This window comes from Ursus maritimus, assembly GCF_017311325.1.
Source record: "Ursus maritimus isolate PB19 chromosome X unlocalized genomic scaffold, ASM1731132v1 scaffold_X1, whole genome shotgun sequence".
In the NCBI taxonomy this organism is placed as follows: Eukaryota; Metazoa; Chordata; class Mammalia; order Carnivora; family Ursidae; genus Ursus; species Ursus maritimus.
In genome coordinates this window covers 20,607,643-20,612,019 of record NW_024423319.1, presented here as the reverse complement: position 1 = coordinate 20,612,019, position 4,377 = coordinate 20,607,643, and positions in this window count along the sequence as shown.

The window sequence follows — 4,377 nt, the reverse complement described above, 5'->3', positions numbered from 1 at the left end:
AGCCGAGAGGTCGTTTGGCGCAGCTCTGGGGCTGCTGTGGCGGCTGGAGTCAAGCTGAGCTGGCATTCCTGCCACGGTCTGCAGGTCATAGCTTGCTTGCCCCTGGGTCCTTGTGTTGTGTTCTGGCCCAGGAAGGGATCCCTTCCAGGTGCTTTGCCTCGTCCCAGTACCACATTGGATTCTCCCTGGTCTCCCGGGATGGCATTATCATTCTTTTCACTTTAGAGACGAGACCCCTGAGATTCAGAGAGAGGAAGTGATTTACCTCGGGTTGCATAGTTAAGTGACTGATGTGGGACACAAGTAGTCCCGCCTCCAACTCTGGTGACCTGCTTCCCATACTCACAGAAGGTGGGGGTGGCATATGCTATCTGGAAGGCCATTTCGAGCCTGAGCAACGTTTGATGTTGTGAGTGGTATGGTTTGGGAATTCAGTCTCGACCCATTCAGAAGGTTGTCTTTCTTGGCTGCCTCTTCGGTTCTTGGACTGCTCGATTTGGTTCTGTACCTGCCCAGAACAGCTGCTCTCTGCCTTTGGTTCAGGAAGCCTCACTCCTCCGAACCAGCTCTTCCACTGCCCTCAGTGTCTACCCCCCCACTCACGTTGTACTGTGCACGTCAGCCACGGCAGAAACATACTTGGCAGTTTGCGTACTTGTGTTGGGTCCCAGCTCAGGCTGTCTTTGCATTCCTAGCTCACGTGCTTGTCCCTCATTCCCAGGTACTTTGGCACACTGCTTGTTTGCAGTTCATTCTGATTTCTTTACCCTTGCTTCTGCTCACATGCTCTCCTCCCTTCTGCTCCATGATCTCGGGCCCAAGCCTTTTCTGATTTGATTTCTCTTCTGTAACTTTCTGGACCTAGACACAGATGCCCAGTGAAGCTAATGAAGTTTAAGACTCAGCTTCAGGTCACTTGCTTGCCCAGGCCTGGAAGAGGCCCTAGCATCATGGCTAGTGCTCGTCCTATGGCTTGTAAAATCCACAAGAAATATTTTTGCTGAAGTTGGTTCGGGGTGCCTCTCTTTCCATTCTGCTGTCTCCCTTACTCTTGCTCTTGCATTGGGTGGTGATGCAGTGGCCGTGGGCATATTGGGAGTCTGGCTCAGGAGACGCTAAATTGGGATATACTTGGTTTTTGATTTAGAGAGTCCTATTTAAGGGGCTCACAACCAATTCCATACATGTTTGAGATATTGCTAGCTGCCCTGTATAGAAATAGCCTCCAGGAATACTGCTGCTTTCTGTACCCTTGCACCCAGCACTGGGACAAGAGGTGTGAGGTGGAAGAGGACATTGTGATGTCGTGCGTCATACTGTGCAGCGCTGAAAGTGTGTTGGCAGTGGAGGAGAGTCAAGATTCACAATGTACAGAGCCAGAAGCTAGTCTGCGGGAAGATCTTCCAGTCACAAATCAGATGTGGAACATCGACAAACACAAGTTCTGTCCTGTCAAGAATATTCTCAGTGTGTAGCGTATGCAATTATAAGCACAGCATGCATTTATATTAACATGTGGAGGGGGGTGTGTGAAGTGGCATTTTCCAGAATTCTTGTGACTGTGGGGCACACGCCTGTATCAGAACTACAAACACTGAGTAGCATACAAAAAAGAGTTAATGTAGCTGGCCTGAGACTGCTGTCCTTTCAAAAGATCTGCTTGCAATGCTGGCCCTTGGCTGGCTTCTGGGGACTTGACTCTCATAGGGTGTTCAGGCAACAGTAGACTGGTAAGAGGGCTCACTGTGTGTAGACTGTTTATACAAACAATGTGGTTTGTGCTGAACACCTCCTTTCCTTCTGGGAGTCTGAAATTTGGGTACATGCTAAGCAGAGCATTCCTACGTGACCAGCCTTGAATAGAATCCCTGGGCACTGAGTTTGGGCTTCCCTGGGCAGAAACATCACCCATGTCACTGCATGTTCACTGCTGAAAGAAGGTTGTGCTCTTTGTGGCCCCTCATGGGAAGAAGAGAGGAAAAGGAGTCTGCATAGGGATTCCTCCAGGCTCTCCCTGCATCTGTTCCTCTTGTGATCTGCCTGTGTGTCCTTAGTACGTTGCTGTAATACCTTTTAAGTATGAGTGCAACTGTATGCTGAGTCCTGTAAGTCTCCTACAATAATAGACAAGAAAAGTAGGAATAACAGGTTGCAGAAGTATGTGAGGCAAGTATTTAATAAAAACACACTTTTATTTGTTATGTCATTTTTTTCTGAATTTTGAGATGTGTCTAACATTTGTTGACTTTTTCCAATGTGTACTCTATTGCATTTCTTCTCTCATTTGAAATATTCACTTTTGTTATCAATTTTGTATTGATATTTTTGTATTCTTGTCCTTGGAGAGGGCCCCAAGTGTTAGAAGCTTCAGATTCCACCAAACCTGGATCTGCCTCTATTGTGGATCCAAGACTCATGACCTCTTGTTGATTTTGTTATTGTCACTCCATATTTCACAGGTGGGAAAGTTAAAACTGAAAGGGGAAAGTCAAGCTTACTTGGCAAAACTGGGACAGGATCCATGTCTTTCAGCTCCCAATTTAATGTTCTTTTCCCTCCATTCAATAAAGTGTTTTGATGATTTGTCTGTAAACAATGGTCAGGGGCACTGGACATAGAGTGGATGGCACTTGGAAGACTGAACTTCTAGTCCTTTCTTTCAGTAGATGGGTGATCTTGAATGAGTCCTTCCCTTCCTGGGACATATTTTTTGCTTTTGTAAAACAAAGGGACTGGACTAGATGCTACTTCGAGTGGAGGTCTTTCTCTCTTTGATGTTTCCTAAGTTTGTCATTGTAGAAATGCTGGAATCACACAATCATAGTTGAAACCATTTATCTTCTTGCCCTTGGGTCTTCTCTGTCTCTACAACAGAAATAAAATCTCTGCGTCTCCCAGTTGTCGTGAAATCCCTGGCACCATTCATGGTTGAGCAGGTAATCAAAAGTTGCTTCCATCCTTTTGTCCAGTCAGGGACAAAGGTTGTCATATATGATTCTTACTCCTTCCCTTTGGAATCAGAGAATTTTTGATCAGCAAACCTAAATTTTAAGAAAGAAAGAGAATGAAATATACATACTCTGCTTTTAAAACTTTTTACGATGGAAATGTAATTTGCAAACAGAAAAAACACACAAATATTAAGTGAATAGATTAATGGATATTCACAAAGTTAACACACCAGTAACCTGCATTTATATTAAGAAGTAGAACATTGCTAGAACTCCCTTGTGATCCCCTCCAAGTTACTCCTTCTGCCCAAAGGTAAACTACTGTTTTGACTCGTAACATCTTTGATTATTTTATGTAAATGGAATCCTACATTATGGACTTTTATAATTGTCTGGATTCTTACAGTTGCTATTGGTGGTGAGATTCATCCGTGTTGTCACATGAACAGTATTTCCTTTGTTCTCCTCGCCATACAAGATTCCATTTTATGACTATACTCTGATTTATCTATTCCAGTGTTCATGGACATTGGTGGGGTTTCCAGGTCTTTGCTGTTACAAATAAAGCTGCTATGAATATCCTTGTGTTTACTTTCTTTGGGAAATATATGTTTCTGTTGCATATAGGTCTAGAGGTATGGCTGATGATTTATAGGATGTGCACATGTTTAACTTCAGCGGATATTGCCAAATAGCTTTCCAAAGTGGTTGTAGCGGCTTGCTCAACCACCAGCAGGGTGTGAGTTCCTGTTTGTCTCCATCCTTGATTGCACTCGCTGCCACTTCAGTGGGTTACAGGTGGATCTTATTTCGGTTTGTTTGTTCACATAGAGCAGACTTCTGTAGTGTACAATTTCATGACATTGGGCTGAAGCACAGAGCCAAGTATCCCTTACTACTGTCAAGATACAGAAGAGTTCCCTCACCGCCCCCTCAAACGACCTGGTGCTGCCTCTTTGTATTCCACCCCTCCCTACTCTCAGACCCTGGCAGCCACAGGTCTGATCTCCATCCCTATAATTCTACCTTTTCCAGATTGTCGCATAAATGGAATCACGTGCTATGTAGTCTTTCGGGTCTGGCTTCTCTTAGCAAACTGTCTTTGAGTTTCCTCCATGTGGTGGGAGTGCACCGGTAGTTCATTGCTTTTTATTGCTGGGTAGCAGTCCATTGTATGGATGCACCGCGTTTTGTTTATCTCTTCACCAGTTGAGGGACATTTGGTTTGTTTCCAGTTTTTGTCTGTTATGAATAAAGTTGTTATAAATATTTGTACAGAGGTTTTTGTGTGAACACAAATTTTCGTTTCTCCTGAGTAAATATCCAGGGGTGGGGCTTGCTGGGTTACATAATAAGTGAATCTTTACCTTTATGGGTATCTGCCAAACTTTCGCAGAGTGGTTGTACCATCTTACATTCCCAGCAA